The sequence below is a fragment of the Aythya ferina genome (assembly GCF_964211825.1).
Source record: "Aythya ferina genome assembly, chromosome: 4".
NCBI lineage: Eukaryota > Metazoa > Chordata > Aves > Anseriformes > Anatidae > Aythya > Aythya ferina.
The window spans coordinates 65,782,544-65,801,690 of record NC_140300.1 but is presented as its reverse complement, the minus strand read 5'-3'; the positions used below and the strand labels follow the sequence as shown (position 1 = coordinate 65,801,690).

The following is a 19,147-nucleotide window of genomic DNA, read 5'->3' as shown; positions in this document are numbered from 1 at the left end:
CCACCTGCTGACTTGATGGGGAGAAGCTCCCTCAAACCCGACGTTTACCATTATCAAATGTCACTGAAATGCTGATAATCACTTTCCAAAACGGATTTAAAGTATTGGTTTTGGACAAGAGAGTGTAGAAGATCTTGGGCTCAACACTGGTACTGTGCCACCATATCTTCTAAAAACTAGGGAAAAGATGAATGGATACACAAGCCGATCATCACTGAAGGGCTTGTTGAAGCTGGAAAAAATGATTCCCTTACTTTTATTTATGTGATATTTTCATTTGTATAAAAAAAAAAAAAAGCATAAAGTAAATAAAATGAGAAATTACATGAATAACAATAACAACAATAAAAGTGCACAGTTTAGTTCATGCATCACAGATAATGACAAACTACATCAACAGAGAGACAAGGGCTACGTAAATTGTGAAAAATCTAACTTGAGATAAAAAATAATGATCTAACTTCAAATCTAACTTCAAAATGTAACATCAAAGTGCTCAGTCTTCAGCTCCTTCTAACTACTAGAGGTGGCTCCTTCTAACTACCAAAATGACTCAGAATATCCATGATCTGTGCAGAATCAGGAAAACAAAACAAAACAAACAAACAAACAAAGCCAACCCAGGGGTGATGAATATGGTGAAATTAAGAAACAAGTCAATCTTTGGGGTGCTTATGTGAGTCACTAGAACCAGCAAATAGTCATCAGATGGTGGAGATTCAGCAAACAGAATAAGAACTCAATACAGTAACTGAGTATACTGGTTATTTTTGCTAAAAGTATCTTTCTACCTGTGAGAATGAAAGGAAAACACTTTGAGGGTTGAAGAATTACTACTACCTGTTAGAAAAAGTAAAGCTATAACTGTAAGAGCTATCTATACATTTAATAATGGTTTTATCTAAGCAAAGAGTAGAACGAACGTTCCCTATGTTAATTGCACTTAATTTTGAGCACATACATTACACTAATTAGAAAGTCAGAATGATGAGTTATTAAAAACTAGTGTATTGTAATAAAACAATGAAATGCTGATCTGAGCCCCAGCAAATTTTGTATATTATATAATTAAACATGATTCTAATGTTTATCTGGAATTATTTCTTGAAGTATAACTTTAGCAAATCTCTATTTTAACTTGCATAAAGTTCCCCTAAGCACCTACATTCAGTGTACCCGTTGCTGAATAGGCTTAAAATAATGGTCAGTGTTTCATACACTCTTTGGGAAACCAGAACAAAAGAACCCACCCCCATTTGAACTGTATAAACACAAGACCAATACACCAGAAGGCTCTATTGTGAGGAAACAATGCACAGAAAAAAACATACTTGGAAGAGATTAGTTCTAATTTAGAATGAACTAAGAAGAAACAATAATCTATAAATAATATTATTTATTCTGGCTTGAAAAACAGATACATCTGTTCACTGCTGCGATGCATAAGCAAGTAATGTTAGAGAACTAAAATCTGGTTATATAAGTAAAAATAATTATTTATGGACCTGTGAGGAAGTCTATGTAGTATGTAATTCTTATGCATAATGCTTAATTTTGCAAGTCCTGCATTTTGTTAATGGCAATTATTAAGTTCAACATTTTATATAACTGCAAAAGAAAGCAAAGTTATATTTCACTCCATAACTCACAAATCTTATAGACAATATAGAAAGCATTTAAAATATTCTGAACGCAAGTACACATGGTTTGACCAATAATAGGTAAACAGCACATTGCATTTCAAAGAAACTGCAAAACAGACTCTTTAGAAAATAGAACTTGAATCATTTGCAGACATTCTGTTCTGTATTTCTGTTTGCAAACCTGTTTTTTAAAACTAATTGAAGACTCTATTGTTTCCCCTAGTGAAGAAGCAGAGAAAAATGGCTTTTGTAAGACACCTTGATGACTAAGGGTGAGTGGGATGAACACTGTCTATGATGAACAGTGAATGTGCTAAGTGAATGGATGACCACAGGCTCAGGGAGGCTCTAGGGAGTTCATTTCACATCAGTGAGCTGGGTGAAGGTCACCAGCACATCATAGGCTGTCTTGTGCAGTGGCACTTTTGTCATGATCTGTCTTTAAATGTTATGGAGGTTTAATAGCTGAGGTCAGTCATAAAGAAAAGAACCTCCTGCATGTAATTTGCTCAGTAAGTTAGTATATTTAAAGAGCTGATCATTATACTCAGCACAACAGTACTGCTTCCTCTTAATTCAGCTTAAATTTACAAGAGTACACCTATTTGCAATTATAATCCTTAGACACTGACTATCTAGTACTATCCTGTATTTGTATTAAGGACATAGGACAAGTGTCTAAAACATCTAAGAGCTGGTTCTCCACTCTGAAAGTATCTGCTGGGGTCCCTTGTTATCACTGCCCTCCCAGTTTCTTGGTTTTACTGATATTCCGACTGTGACTGAAGCAAGCATGCAAATATACATCCCACCTCATCCAGGAGAATACATACAGTGATTTCGCCAAAAAATAAAAGTCTCTTTCTGTCCCTAATGGTAGACACCACTTGTTTTCAGGTGGTCAGGCTGCTCAGTTGTCCAGTCTTGAGGCTGTTCATCATAAGCCTAACAGATAAATGGACTCGTATTCCTCAGAAAGAGCCAAAAGTGCTCACCTAAACGGCTTGCTGTGCTGTGTTTCCTTCTCAGCTTTTTCCATTTCACAGCTTTACATTAAGAGTAATCATATTTTGCTGTCTTTCTGCTGGAACACCAAGGAATGTAAAAGATATATCAAAGCCAGAACAAAATTGTCATTCAGGAGTGAAACTAGAAAGTTCTTTTTTCTGTTTCTGTTTTTTTCAATTCTCTTCTAACAATGGTTCCTATGAGGCAAAGTTTCAAGATCAAAAGTAACAAGCCGGCCCAAAAGCAATTAGGGCTATTCTGGGGAAAAATAAATAAATAAATAAATAAATAAATAAATCTTAATGGGATGGGAACCTGTAATTCAAGCCATTTATAGACCAATGACACTTGCTATTTTGCTGTTGGAAGATCATTTTCTAGTGGTGGTTTAAGTCCCATTTTCTTTTGTGAAGACCAAATGTGCATCATTGCACGAGTGTGCCATCATGTATCAGAGCACTTGGAGCTTGGACTGTGACCCTCACTTGGAGGGACATCATTGCTGTCAGGCGACAACTGGTGGAGTAGCTACACAGTTTACTGTAGGTAGGAAGGCTGTAGTTTCCCTTGTCTTGAAGCTGAATCAGTGCTTCCACAGAAAGAAATGAAGCTACCCACCTCCAGTCATTTACTCTGGCCTCAAACCTCCCTTGCCTTTGAGCTAGAACAAATCAGTTGTGCCATCAAGTGACAAGGCAAGACCCAAGAAACTAAAATATAACCTGACCAAAACTAAAAAAAGAGGCTTATTTTTCAGCTAGCTAATTCCCCAGTATATTCTCAGAAAACTTTGTACTAGCACAAGGAAGGAAATGAGTGAAAATAAATGATCAGGGAAAAGGGCAGTACTGCTTCTTTCAATGGCTGTGCTTGTTTATGTAGGTTGAAAGTGTGTTTTGAAGTATAGCCAAAGGATAGTCATCTGAAAATGTCTGAGTCACTGTACAACCTGGATTGATTCCCTTTCCTTTGGAAAAGACAGCTCAGATTGTTCATGCTGTTGGGGATTCACAAATTTGGACAGTTTCCCCTCGTCTGGATACTTACTGTGGGAGGTAACCTTGAGTACAGTCTGGGGAAAAACAAAGAAATTGAGTGGCACACAAGGAACAGTGTTGATTGAGTTAAAGTCACTGTGAGTTTAACAATGCACAGAGAAATCTGGTCCTTAAATCTGTCTCACCTGTGCTGGCCAGCATAACAGAAATAGGAAAGGGATGATACACACAGTGAATTGCTATTGGCCACTGGCTCTCAAGGCCATGAAATTGTTATGCATTTCTCTTTCTGGAATACATAAGGACTGGATTACAAGGATGCTTCTTCATTGCATGAGAAGGAACTGAGACATGAGACATGTTGGTCTGCTCTGATGTCTACAATTTTCTGAAGACATTTTCAAGACAACTGTGTCATTTACTGTATTGTTAAAGTGAAGGTAATGGAAATATAAATGTGTTGATGTCCTTCTATTAGAATTATTTTTACTCAAGTGGACTGGTGGGATAAAAGCTTATAGCTTCCTTTAAATTAGCAGGTAAATTGCCTTGCTTAAGCCATTGAAATGCATGGCTTTTTTGACAGTTATTTTGAATTCTGTCCTGAGTGATACATTTAACGAGTGTCAATACCTTCATCTGTTGGGCCTCAGAAAATATGAATTTGAAAGGACAAGCAAGCTGTTATCAAGGCTTTAATTTATGATTTTGTCACCAGACTCAAAGGTTTCTGATGAAGTGAATAGGTGCTATTCTGTAATAATTCCACTGTCAGCAATGAAACAAGCAAAAAATGGCTGGTATTAACTAAGGCCGATCTAGCCTGGTAGTCAACGAGATGCAGCAGACCAATGGAGAAAATTAGCTGGAGGTATGGAGGATGTGAAACAGATGCCTGAAATACAGCAAACTGCAGTAGCAGCAGCAGCAGCTGAGCAAACTGCTCTAGTACAAGCACTGACAAGACCAGAGACAGGCTGAAGACATTTATAATGAATTAGTCTGGGATGAAAAGATAAAGAGAACCTTGTAAAATCACTGAAGAAGTGAGAACAAACTGCTCCAAGGAAAGCATTACCTGCAAGGAGTGTTATCATAGCAAGGAAAATCAAGGTTATTCTAACCTTGCAGCAAAGATGTACTCATTTTAAGAAATGCAGCAAAATCCCTTGTATGTGAAGTATGTTATAAAGGTTTTGACAAGCACTGTGAAAGCTAAAAGCTGTTTAACTTAAGCTGGTGAATAGGGAAAGGATTTATAAGATCCCTACCCATTAGTTGCCATTTTAATGGTCGAAATATGATCAGAAGTGACCGAGTTACAAGACTTATACTCACTCACCAGTTGAACTGGTAAATTATGTGGAAGTTGCCAGTCATCATGACTGATTGTACAAGTTGCTTCCTCTCTAACTTCACTATGCTGGGGCTTTGAAGCTGTCCCACTCACAGAATCATAGAAGGTTAAGGCTTTATTTACAATGAATACACATAATAAATAAATAAATACACATAATAAATAAATAAATAATTTTACAATAAGGCTTTATTTACAATAAATTCCTTGAATTCATGAATATGTTTCCATTTAACCACTTCAGAGTTATCTAACATTCCCATGATAGGGATACCTACTGAGTGGGTACATAATTGGATAGACTAGTGGGTGACGGTTCATATCACCATAAGCACCACTCTTGCTGCACCTCACTGGATACTGTCTAAAACAGCATCAACTAATTCCGCTCACTTCAGTTCAAAAAACATGAACATATTAGACCTTTACTAAGAAATTATACACCCGGGAAACACCCGGTCAAAACAGGTTTCATATTAGGGGATGAATCTGCTTTCTTTACCCTTCCTATTTTGAGGGGATCATACTCATGCAGATGCAGGCCATAGAAGAACACTACCTTGCAGATGGACTAGGCAACACTCTAGGTTATGTTGTGCTGCATATTACTTGGTGAAAGTAACATACAAGTAAGAGGCAGACAGAAGAGAACAGTCTTGAATCCACTTGTTGAAGGAAATTCTGCATGACATCACCTTAGGATGCTTTTCTCTCTTGTTTGGAAGTGAGTGAACTAGAAAATGTCACAGTAAATCTTTCTATTATGAGAGAAGAAATGGGAAACTATATGGGAAGCTATGATCTCATACTTCTTTTTTTTTTTTTTCCTTTTTTTTTTTCCTGCTAAGTTATGCACTGTTAAGTACAACCCTAGCTGCTTCCCATATATTCAGTCAAGTTGCTACCATGTCCTCAGAGCTCTTTATTGACTTATTGACTCTGGCCTTAACCAGAATTTCATTAAAAATTAAAAATATATTAGAAAAGGTGTTTTCATCTTGTCTATGTACCTGGAGAGATACAACCCTAGAAAGAGTGATCCACAACAGTATAACACGATGTGGTGTCTAACACACAAGGCTGTACAAGAGCATCAGTACTCAGAATCTCCATTCAGAAATATTTCATGCCAAGACTTTTTTTTTCTGGGTGGCAGTCTAATATTAGCCAAGGCAAGTATGGTTAGTAGAAAAGGGTAAGGCAAAGCTGTTCATTCATAGCTCAGAACAGGCTAAGCTGGGAAAAACTATAAAATGTAAAATGATAGAAAGTTGCTGTGACAGGTGTAATTGTTAATTAGAAGCTAATTATCTTCTATTGGTAAGTGATTCGCAGGTGTTCTGAGCCTTACAAAAAGAGGCAGGGATTCTTAAGGTAATTTTGACAGCATTGTGACTTTGTTGCAAAATCTATGTGTTACTGTCTGTTGTAGTTCAGTGTATTAATTTAATTAATGGACTGTTAGTCCTTTTTGGAATGGAGGGCTAGGGAAAACAAGGTAGTGGTCCTGTACCACTGATGGGCAAATACGTAGGGCTTTACTTCCTTTTGAGAAAAACAGAGATGAACTTCTTCTCTGAACTACCCTCTATTATCCATTTTTAGATAACCTATTATAGGCTTTTGGGGGGCAAGTATAACTTTCTGGAAAGCAAATCAAACTCACCTTGAAGTCTTTGCATGCTGTGAGTTCTGTTGCTAGTGGATGCAGTCTATCTGAAACTAATCTGCATAAAGAAGAGAAATGGAAGAAATAATACCTATCTGCATGTAAGTTCACACCAAGAAACCTCCTGTGGAGGCATCTGTTTGTTTGTTGCTGTTTGTTTTGTGTTTTTTTCTTTTCCTGTTTGAGTGCATGTTTTTTCATGTAGGTCAGCAAAAATGCCCATTCAGACTGATAAGCCAGTCAACCAGGAATGAGTGCTGTACATGGAGAGGGCTTCCAGTCACCTGATGTTACAACTGCCCATGCCAAACCATTTTTATAGTGGCTTTAAACCATTCTGGAATACAGTTGTGGTGGGTTATCTTCATAATTATGCTGAAAAACTATTCTGGAACTTCAGTCCCATAACTAAATATTTGAAATGTGCAAGTGAAATTCATTTCTGAGCAGTTAGTGCCAAGAATCTAAAAAAAGGCTTGGGTATACCAAGAAATAGCTGCTGTCTGTCTCCATGTACAAGACCATCGTGCTATGCTTCTTTAGTCCTACCAAACTCTGCTGACTAAGTTATCGTAGCAGGCCCTTGTAGAGTTGACCTTGTGTTTTCATTTCTTCAGCCATAAAAAATCAGAAGTTCATTTTTATTGCTTTCTATTATTCCTAAGCAAGAAACAAACGAGCAAGGGTGGTTAGTATCAGTGCTTGTTGATCTCTTCCTATTCATACCGTGACTGACTACTCTACAGTGAGGTTGCTGGAGATTTTTACAATTGTAATTTTTCTAAGTGCTTGAACTCGTGTATTTGGGCTAACAGGTTTGACTGTACTAGGTGACAAAACACTGTAAACTCAGATTAAAAACAGACAAACTAGGTTATGGACTCATTTTTTTCTTTTCTCCATATCGTGCTTTTGTGATTGCTGGTTTGGACTGGCTGATGGTTTATTATGCCATATGCTACCATCACTATGTTGTTTAAGTGTATGTCACGCAGAGCAAGGACAGCCATACCAATTGTTCTGCTTTTAGGAACAATTACAAAAGCTTTGATCATTTGTATACAAGGAGAGGATTCCTAACCTGAAATCTTGCTTAGAAGTAGATTAACCTTCAAACCTTCAAAAATATGGTGAAAACCAGGTCGATGCCACCAAGCATTTCACACTGATTTGCTTGAAAATAGTGTTTAGATTTTATTTCAGTTGTATTTATCTGCTTATTCTTTTTTTAAAATATTAAAATGTAGCAGTAGTATTCTAATTGTTGTTTATTTTAATAGAAAGAATAAAAAACTTGCAGTAGGGGGATATTAAAAAAGATATCAGGAGATCATAAAATAATGATAAAGCAAAAATTGCTGCTGCTCAGGCAGATAGTGACCATGGAAAGGAAATTAGAACAAAGTCTTGTGGAGAGAAAAAGAATAGATGAAACTGAGAGAATGGGATTAAATTCAGCACAGTTTACATAAGTGTTCACAAAGGTTGTAGCAGAAGCTAGTTTGACCTATAGAAATAAATAGTTAAATAAGGAAACTAGAAGTAGAATAGGACCCTAATGGTTATAAAAGACACAGGGACCTGAAAAACAGGGTCTCCTCCATCCCAGGTCTCAAGGTGTCAAATATTTTTATATACAGGTATACATAATATTGAATAAACATCAGATTGAGGTACCTTTAATGTCATAACCAGGGTATAACAAATTAATCAATTTTACTTTTAAAAAGTGAGTTGTTCAAATACTACTTTGTCATATGTTCTCAGGATACACAAAATTCTGAAAACGACTGGAAAAAATAGAAATATTCTACAATTGTAGATAGCAGACTGGAGCAAATTAAACTCTGGATCAGTAAGACTGATTTTTCTTAAGACAGGAAAGTAAAACAGTTTTCATTTAATTACACTTAAGCACAGTATTTTATATGGTACCACCAATTTAAATGCATATATATATACATATATTTAAAACAAGTGAGGCAATATTTAATAGAAATAGCTTGCTAGTTTAGAAATAGTTGCTGCTAGTTTGGCAGGGAAGAAACTTCTCCTAATCCCTCTGTTTAGATGAACAAAGTTATCCAAATGAATACCAAATAAACAAATAGAATGTAATAAATAAAAGCTAGTGCCACTGAGCTTGGATTTTAAGAAACGTAAAATGAGAAAAGACAAATTATTAAGTCTATCTAAATGACTGTTCTTATTTCTATTCTAATAATCTATTCTAACTCCATGTAATCATAGTATTGCATTGATTAGCTCACTGAAATGTAATCTGATTAGTGGTTCACTAGGTTGCATTTAATCTAACTGATTATGCTAGTGCACAGCATCTCTGAGTAGTTTGTTCTGTGTAGTTGTTACTCTAATGCACAGACAGTTCATTAGAAATTCTACAAATAAAAATGATTACCTAGCTCATTGTGATTTTTTTTCTAGTCTTCTGCACACCCTGGTCACTAAACACAACAGGCCACTAAAATGCATATAGCATGCATCTTATGTCTGTCATCATCTATTTTCAGTCTTCATAACTAAAAAGTAACCATATATTGTGTGTGCATATATATATATATATATATATATATATATATATATATATATATATCTCCCATGAATACTATTATAGCTTGGTTTTGCACTTAAACTCTGTTGGTAATCTCCCTGGTGAAGAGTGCCCAATTTGTTTAGTAGCTCCACAGCTCTATTTGCAGGAGGAAATTACAGCTGCAACACAGGATTTGCAATGGTTTCAGTTTCTTTCCGTAATGGATTAGTTCTTATATTAATTCCTATTAAGACAAGTAATTGTTTATAGACAGAAGCTTTAATAGCAGGTTTTCACTCTGCTTTTGTCTTCTTATTGAAAGTCATTCAGCCATGAAAGATTACTCTTTCATCTGGGGACTTGTGGCAAAGGGAAAAGGAAGGTCACCTCTTGCAAATGGACAACAAAAGCATTTTATACAGCAATTGTTGTTTTGGTAGAAGAGTTAAAAGCCAGAACAATGGAGTTATGGCAGTCAGGAAAAAGGAAACGTGGAACGAAAGAACAATTTTAGTCTGGTTGTAAGGAGTTTGTAACCCCTCAGAAAATGTACAGAAGCTAAATTAACCAATAATGTATTTAATGAAACAACCTGTATCTATGAAGAATAAAAAGTGTAAGTATTTGATAGAGCCATTAGAAAGCAAACAATGACATCTTTATCTATTTCACTCTTCAGCAGTTAGTACCATGGAAAGCTGAGAGGGTGAAACACTTTTATTTTTCTGCTATCCTCTTCACTAACTGTTCATTTTACTTTCCTATATCATGGAAAGAATCATTTTTGTTCTATCCTGTCCAGAAGAAGCTCAGTTCTGCTTATGTCTCTAAAGTGGGATTAGAACTGTAAATCTGGAGCTGTAAGGTAGAGATGGGGATGCTGGTATATACTTTCCAGGTATTAATTGTCCAGGTGTCTAAGGCCATGTTTGCTGTGACAAATCCTGGAGTTGTTTTATACCCATCTGATAGGATGAAGATTTTAAAAGTCTTAATTGCAGTTTGCAGCCAGTGGAAAGTGAAAGGACCTGGGGGATGGGCCTGGAATTGAACTGCGAAGTTCAAGGGCAGCCTTGGCTGCAGTGCCCATGAAATGGTGCAGTTTAGGATTCTGAGGGAAGCAAGGAGGGTGCACAGCTAGCTCATTACCCTGGACTTCAGAAGAGAAAACTTTGGCCTCTCTGGGGATCTGACAAAGCCATGGAGGGAAGAGAGACTAAGAAAATCTGTTTAATATTCAAGGATCACCTCCTCCAAACTCAGCTATTTACAAAGGAACAGAAAGTGGACACAATAGAAGTAATAATCTGGCTGATCAAGAAATCAAATATTACTTCCAGATCCTCAGTCAGGTACTTGCCTGGGACCAGTCAATATCCAGTCAGAAGTCTGTGGTCCATTCCTTTGTTTTAATGACTACCCTGGCTGATAAGACAGATCAATGTTTTCAGAGTGGAAAGAGACTTTAATGTTTGTTCTCCCTCTTTCTACATGTTTTTGAAAACTACCTTGAGAATCATGAGGAAAAACTCTACCTGGCATATCTCTAATGCCATTTGAGGAAATCAAATTACACAATGCCCAGCTTCGTGCTTAGTCCCAAGCACGCCATCAGGGAGCCAAAAGGGCAATAGTGTATGACCTTACTGTAGCTCCTGTATTCGCTTTCCAAGCACTCTCCACAGGAGAGGCAGAAATATACCTCTGTTTTCATTTGTTGGCATGTGGCAGCCCCATTGCTGAAATGCTGCACGCTTGGATGGCCACGGGGTGAGTGGATATGTGCTCTGCACATGCCTCCTTTTGTTGTGGCGTTCCACCACGCTGCACAGTGCCTCTCCAGATAACCTAAATGAGCTAGACAAAGTCTGCTTGCAACAAGCATGGAACTACGGGCATGTCTCTCCATGTTGTTTAAATGCCTGCTTCTTATTCATGGCTCCTTCCACACTGATAAACATCAGGAACTGCCTAATTATGTATTTCATGTATCTTATGTATTTATGTATTACACATATCTTCACCCCGTAGAGACTTGGAGTAAGATTTTCGAAGGTTTTAAGCACCGTATTCACAATCATTTCAATGAACTATGACAAGGATATTTCCTATGAACTGAGCTCTCTCTCTGGGACCACTTGAAACAGTTTTAGCTCCAGCCTTGTAAATACTCATCTTTCCATATAGTCATGGCAATATGGACACTTGTGCCCCTTCCTTCTTTCTATAAAAATTCATCTCTAGAAATGCTCTGAACAAAGAAAGAAGAAACAACAAGATTTTTTCATTGCAGCAGCCATTGGGTTAAAGGTGCTCAACAAATCCATAAGACTGAAATATCATGAGGCTTAAGGGCTGGCAAAGATATCACTGTGTAGAGTAGCACAGGTGTTAGCAACAGACATTTCTCACATCTTTAAGCTGTAGATCCTATATGGGACTTCAAGGATAGCTTCAAATTTTGGAGGTGAAGTACTCAGAAAAGTCTGTATATGCTCAAGAGCAGAAAGCTCTAGATTTTCCATTGAAAGCATGAAGGTATTGCTCAATCAGGAGTTTTGTGAGCCTCTGCTAAGACGTGACAATTCTGATAAGCCTCAGTAGCAGAAGGATTTCTGTTTAGGTAAAAGTTGCCTGCTACACAACTATCAAGTGTAACATGATAGTTGTTCCTAGTGTGCAGAGAGAACAGCATGAATTTGCCCCATGAAAACAGAGTGAGCAACAGAGACTCTGCACTTCAAACAACAGAAAAAATCCAGGCAGGATGTGTCCTTTTCTTGGCTCAGTATTACATTGTTCATAGAACCCCAGAATCACAGAATGGTTTGGGTTGGAAGGGACTTCAAAGGTCACCTAATTCCACAGTCCCTTGCCATGGACAGGGACACCTTCCTCTAAACCAGGTTTAAACCAGGTTTAAACTCCCTGGCACTTTTTATTTATTTATTCATTCTTTTTTTTTTTTTTTTTTTTTTTTTTTCCTGTAACATTAACTCTCTTTGCTCACACTTTTAAGATTTTGACTACAAAACACTCCCTAAACACAACATTGAATTATTTAAACTCCTAAATTACTTGTTTACTTAACTCAGGAAATGCAGGACTCCTAATGTGGAGAGGGGAAAAAACAAAGGTACCAAACATCTGCCTGCTGATGGAAAGTAGCAAGTGGAATTCATTGTTTTGCTTTGCTTGCAAGCACAGCTTTTGCTTTACCTAATAAGCTGTCCTTACCTCAATCCATGAGTTCTCACACTCTTACCTTTCCAGTTCTGTCCCCCATCCCACTTGGGGAGAGTGAGTAAGTGGTTGTGTGGCGCTGAAATGCCTGTTGGGTTAAACAACAATAGTGGAATAATTGATTGGCCAGGTATTTTTGAGGACCATAAAGACATTCTTCAGAATAATAAAATATTGAATTATTTTTAGACATGAGAAAAATGCAGCTAAGCGAAACCTGGAGCATTCACTTTGTCAAGTGTTGGTGGAGGAAACAAGTCAGCTGCTGGTGAAAACATTTTGTTTTAGAAGAAACCAATTCAGAGTGTTCATCCAGAACAGCAGAAGAAAGAATAGCATGTATGCCGTCAGATCCAGTCTCTTCAGCTCTCTGTGCTTTGAGTGTCAGATAATAGCCATAAATTTGTGTGGAAGAGGGATGGGTGAGCTTTGTCTTTAATACATGGTCCACGGATACATGACTAGAAGAGAGACTATGGATCTTCTTTTCAGTGTGCCTGGCATTATGATGAATTTCCTTAGTTACAGAAAAAAGGAAGATCACGTGGATCAGCTGCTGCAGTGCTCCTTTGCCAGCCAAGAGAGTTTTTCCTGTGCTGTTATTAAGTAGCCTTATATTTTCTTTTATGTTGGAAATCTGCCCCATGAAAGGAAATCGGTGTCAAAAAAGATAATGCATAGTAGTGTGGTGTTTCCCATCCAGGTGGGAAAGAAATAAATATGTATTATTTGTGAAGGAAATTGAAACCTTCATGAATGAGGAACAGCAAAGAGCATCTAACATCCTAGAACCATAAATATGGCAATGATTTCCAGAGTTACCATTAACACTGTATCCCATCATCTGAGAATAAAAAGTTCATGATTGTTTTCAGGTACTCAAGATAATTTCAGATTATTTTCTAACCTTTGAGACAGTCACTTGACTGACAACAGAGCTCTTTGTTTAAAGTGACTTTTAATTTCTGTAGGATAAACATTTTTAATGCTTAAGATGAGAATCTATAATTAATTTAATTCAGTTAGCCACCATTTGATCGGTCTACATGTATATCCATGCGATGGAGCTGTCAAAAAATAGGACTGTGGAAAGATTTTAATGAATGCTTCACCCACTGGATGGTTTTCTGCTTAATTGCAGAGGTAATTTCCATCCCACAGTGGAGCAGATCTCTACACTGCAGCCCATGGAGGAGCCCCCAGTGGAGCAGGTGGATGTGGCCTGGAGGAGGCTGCAGCCCATGGAGAGCCCCCGCAGGAGCAGGCCCTGGGCCGGAGCTGCAGCCCGTGGAGAGGAGCCCACGCAGGAGTAGGGGATCCTACCTCTTTGAAGTTCCTGTGGCACACTCTATAGCTTTCACTCAAAAGATTTTTGTGATAGTTTGTTAGAAGTGCTCAGATACTAAAAATGTTAACAGTAACTTGGGTTTAGGCAGTGGGCTAGTCATGACATGGGGAGAAAAGGTGTTAAAAATGATTCTGATGACAGGTGTTTATTTAAAAGAAATGTGGGGAGCCCATAAGCAACTACCAACTCAAATCACATTATGACAGGATGGATAAACACCATGCTTACTCACCATGGGCTGTAAGGTACATCAGTGTGAAAATATTGCTGAGTACTGCATTTGAGGCCCCCAAAAATGCATGTAACAGTTGGCTTGCAAAACTGGAGTGCTCTGATGGATGGCTACAAACTCTTCAGAAGGGATGGGCTAGGAAGGAGCAGCAGGGATAGCCCTGTAGGTTAGGGAAAAACAGGAGTTCCTGGGGCTATCAGGAAGGTCATTCTAGGTAACTGCAAGAATTTCAGCCCCTTTGGTATGATGATATTGCTGGTTTTCTGATGTATCCCTACTAGAGAAAACAAAAGTTTTTAGACAATCATTTCCTATAACTAGTAGGTACAAGTATTACATCTTACCTATTACTGAGCTATAAAACCTCTAAGACATTTATTTAATTTGAAACATGTTTCAAGCAATGTTTATTTTACAAAGCTCTTTTCTTTATGGTCAGGTATGCTCTCTGTAAAACAGGAAATTATTTAAACTTTATCTGTCAATAAAATCCCAACCGTATGTTTATGATGTCTCATTCAATTCATGTGATGCTTGCCCACTGTGTTAAATAAACAATCTGCACCTGTCAGTTGTTACAACTCTTACTGGAAAACTTAGTAATGAGTAACATAAAAATCTGCATTTGATAGGAATGCTATTCTAATGTTATTATGGTATAATTTATTAAAATCATTGATTCCAGTCACCCTTTGAAGCTTTATATTAAACAGTATCCTGGGAGATGAATGGCCAAAGCTTTAAAATGCAGGTTATAAACAATACTGTAGCTGGTAGTTTATAATTCGTGCAGTTTTTGTGAGATACAGTAGCAGTTCAGATAAAATTTCAAAACAAAAATATGGATTATATTTAACTTAAAAAAAATAAACAAATAAAAAATTGTTACTCTAGTAAATTGCTGATTTATTCCAAACAAATAATGTGTTTTCTTACTATATATTGGTTTCCTTTCTTCATAAATTCAGGAAACATCTTCTCAGCTATTCTGCAAAGCCTTTGTACCACTCCAACTCCTGGCAGAAAGAGCTAGCAGCAAGGATGCATTTCCACAGTTCACTGGTTTCTTCATGGAATCACATCAGAAAAAAGGCCTTCTATGAGCTTTTTAAACAGTGTTTGTGCCTCTGTGCTCAGTGAGCTTGCCCAGGCCCTTGGAAACTGACCTGTTAGTTTGTGTGGTTTGGTTTGGGGCAAGGAGATTTTTAGCACGGAAATACTGAAAGTTTTAAGTCATTCTCTAAGGACATGGACACCTGTCTAACTAAAGCTTTTTGTAAGATTGATTAGGCTGGCATTTGTAGCCGCTTATAAGCCTCAGCCATACTAAAAACTCTGTCTGAGACCTTTGCAAGGGTGTTAGCTCAGCAGATTTGTCTGCTTGGTCTAAATAGTAGCCACAATCCTTGTATTGCACTGCTTTGATTTTTCCATCAAGGAAAGCTAGAGAAACAGGGTAAAGAAATCAGGTTTCTTTTACTTTGCTAAAACAGATGATTTTGTCTTTTCCTGAAGATCTGTAATTCAAATTTCCAGGAGCAGGGAGATTATAATATGATAATATTTATAAAGTGCAAAAGCTACAAAGAAGACACACAAGAAGGAAGAAATTAAGGTATGGAAACAACTGGGAAGACTACAGGAGAAGAGTTTTAGTAAACAGAGGTAAATACAAGTAAAGTAAAACAAAATCTCAATGGAATTGGCATAACAAGTTGACAAAACCAGTGGCAAAATACAGACATGGAGATGTCTGAAATATATATTAGGAGAGGAGATGTTAGGTGGAATTGATTTATTTCTTAATGGATGGCAGTCTTTAGGTTAGGAAGAAATTATCTATTCATACAGTTCCCTCTGACTTTCACTTCATTTTCTGTAGGTGTAGCCTTTTTACTTATTGAGGTAGATTGGCCTCATTCCAAGACTTGTTTGCATGCCATAAAATTAGTGGCAAGGGAGCTTTCTTTCCATGCTAATTATGTTCTTTTAAAAGACTTGCTCCACCTATATGGGTGAGAGCCTGCTTAATGATTCGTATCACAGAGGTGAGTAAAAAGAGGAAAAAAGCCAAGCAGTCGTTGAGAATGTGGTGAGATTTCTGACATGATTAACTCAGATTCATTCCAGGCAAAATGTTTGACCTCATAATTTCCTCAGCTGAGCCAGTGTGAGGCCAACCTATCTCCAGGAGAGTGTCTGAACATTCATTTTAGTGAAAATATTAATGAGTTACAGTCCTGCTTAGCTAACAGCTTCACACCTGAATCCTTCCTCAATCAGGTATAAATGTAAAAATTCCAAAAATTTTAAGGCAACCAGTTTCCTAATAATGATAAACAAAGGAAGTCAGAGGCCAAAAACTAATGGAATAGTAGTAATATATTGCAATATATTCTGTTTTCCTGCTGTATCTGACATCTTAATGTAATACTGGTCTGCCAGAGTTACTGGAGGCAGTAACTTTATCTGCTCTTCCTCACAAAAGCACTTTCTGCAACACCAGGTCTTAATGCAAGAGCAGAGCAGCTCTGTTACTGGTACAGATAATTTTTCTCATCACCTTTCCACAGAAGCCATGGGCTTTAGTGAGACACTACACATGTGTAGAACACCATTCAAAGAAATGTAATTCCCAGTCAAGGGAAAAGGAAATACCTATATATATAGCTGAAGAGAGAGTGCAAAGAGGATGGAGTCAGAATCTATTTAGTGGTGACCAGTTGCAGGACAAGATTATCAATTACTTGCTAATAATCCCTATTTCTTTACTTCGGATACCAAGAAGCAGACTCTCCTTGGCAGAGAGTCAAAGCTGAGGCCTCTGAGCACACTTCATCAGCACAATGGTCTGATAACAACCCTGAAGCCTCAATGAAATTAGTAGTTCAACAGTCCCAGATTGTTATAGGGCATGAGGCACCTGTATGGTCTCTTTCTCAGCACATTTCAGTCACACACCTAAATCCAGCCTCACATAATGGCTGCGAGACATCACTCCCACTTGCCTGGTCAGTATTTCTGAGGTTTCTGGCACAGCCTGAGGTGGCAAAATGACAGACATGCTTTGGATGCTCTTTACAGACCCATTCAGCAGAATAAAAATTTTCTTACTTAAGCAAGAGGAAGAGTGGATCTTTGTTACTGCAGAAGCTTCACCAAATGGGATAGACAAAGCAGGGCCATGGAGTAACTGCTATGAGAAGACGTTGTGGCCTCATGCACACAAGGAATTTCAGAGATGCTACAATCTATTATAGGTGGGCAGAAAGGAGGAAGATCATTCCTTCTGAGATGCCTCTAGTTAACTAGAATTGTATGTTGGAAGGAGTCGTCCTGACAGACAGCTTGATGTCTCTTATGTCACTTTTACTGAAGCTTCAAGTCTGGAAGCAATTGGAAATCTCTGATATTTCTATGATCTTGGCTGCTAACAGGGTTGTTCATTCAAATGGCAACAGCATGTCAGAGCTTTGAAATGTATCAGTTATGCTCAGCAGCTGAGGCTGAGAAGCAAAATTGCCATTATTACATCCATGAGGAAGAATAGAGAAAGATTTCAATGACAATTTTGTCACCCTTTAGCAACGCTGTTTATATGCAGCTTAAAACATAGTTTACAATTTCCATGATATTCAGCCTTTCCTGATCTGATTCACAGGGTCATAAACTTTCTAGAAGACCAGTGGTACACAACAGGTATGAACCAGACCCAAAAGATGCCTGTAGTAAAGTGGCACCAGATGGATGAAGCCCATGTGAAACTCAAAGCCAAAATAACTGAAATCCTACAAATTACCAGTTACTACACCCCAGACTGATTTCAAATACGTGTTTTGGTTTTGGTTTTGTTTTTTAATTAGAGCAGTGGATGTTTTGCTTTGGGATTTTATATATATTTCTATGTTAGTTCATGGTATCCAGAAAACAAAAACAGAACAAATCAACAACAACAAAACGGGCACACAGTTTATAGCTGTGCCTATGCTTCAGAGGTAAGGTAAAATGTGTACTGAATGCTATGAATCACATGTAATTATAATTATATAAAATTACGTCTAGGAACTACAATGGGAATTTCTTAAAAAAATAATTCAGTGATGAGTGTAAGTCAAAATAAGGCTTTCTCCTGCCTTTCTCCTGAAAACATACATTTTAAAAATATTCATCTATAATTCTGCAGACATTGATTTTATTGACTATGTGCAATGTTAATCAATTGCTGTTAGCTAACAGTGCAGCATGCCACATCCAGCACAGTATGCTGTCAGTGCATAAGCATCAGGTTGGTAATAGCCTAAATCCCTTGCACAGAAAGAGCTTTCTACTGTACTTCACGATGACTGTCTTGAGACAATGTTGAGACAGTGATGTCTTCTAATGAAGCCCTAGCTTACTCAGTTTGTCTCTTCCAGGTCCCCACATAGTATATTTCTTTGCATTTGAGGAATCCAGAGAGAAAACTGGCCTTTGTCAGGAAGTCAACAAACAATTTAATTTAAACGAACCCCAGGCAATCTTGTGACCCTGACTTCTGCTTCACCTCAGAGCCATCTGGCTGAGTTCATGTGTTTGGCACTCTGGGATGAGTGTCCAGGTTCTCCAGGTAATTCCAAGCTCTAGTTGAGAGGATGCTATTGGGGAGAGGAGTTTGTGTGACCCATGACTGATTCATTTATCCGAGAGAAACTGTGAGTTCATAACTCACACCACAGACTTTAAAAGCTAAATTACATGTTCAAATAATAACAGTGTTGTTTATAATTAAACTACCTTGCACTGTGACTCAGTCAGAAAACAAGAAAGAAATTAAACACACAAAACTTGAAAGATCCTTACCACGTACAAAATATTGACACAACATGATGCCACTAAGTTGGTGAGACTGTTCATGGTATTTGAGTTTAGTATTAAATGCAGATTCAGTATTGGATATGATGAAGCTGATGGACTTTGGAATATTTTTTATTTCCTGGTTTAGTACCAGAGTCCCAGATCAGGACAAGATATCGTGAGGACACCAGCAAGATGCAGCTGAAGTCTTATGAAAGTTTACTACCAAGGCAGAGAATGATTTGACAGGGAAAAATAAATA

The 19,147-nt window shown here is 37.6% G+C and overlaps 1 long non-coding RNA gene across 1 annotated transcript; it reads left to right on the top strand.

The window, feature by feature from the left end:
• The first annotated feature begins 6,384 nt into the window (after window positions 1-6,384).
• On the top strand, window positions 6,385-7,548 carry LOC311436411. The gene is made up of 2 exons (XR_014692825.1): window positions 6,385-6,776; window positions 6,881-7,548. It is a non-coding gene; the product is annotated as an uncharacterized lncRNA (long non-coding RNA).
• Window positions 7,549-19,147: the final 11,599 nt, after the last annotated feature.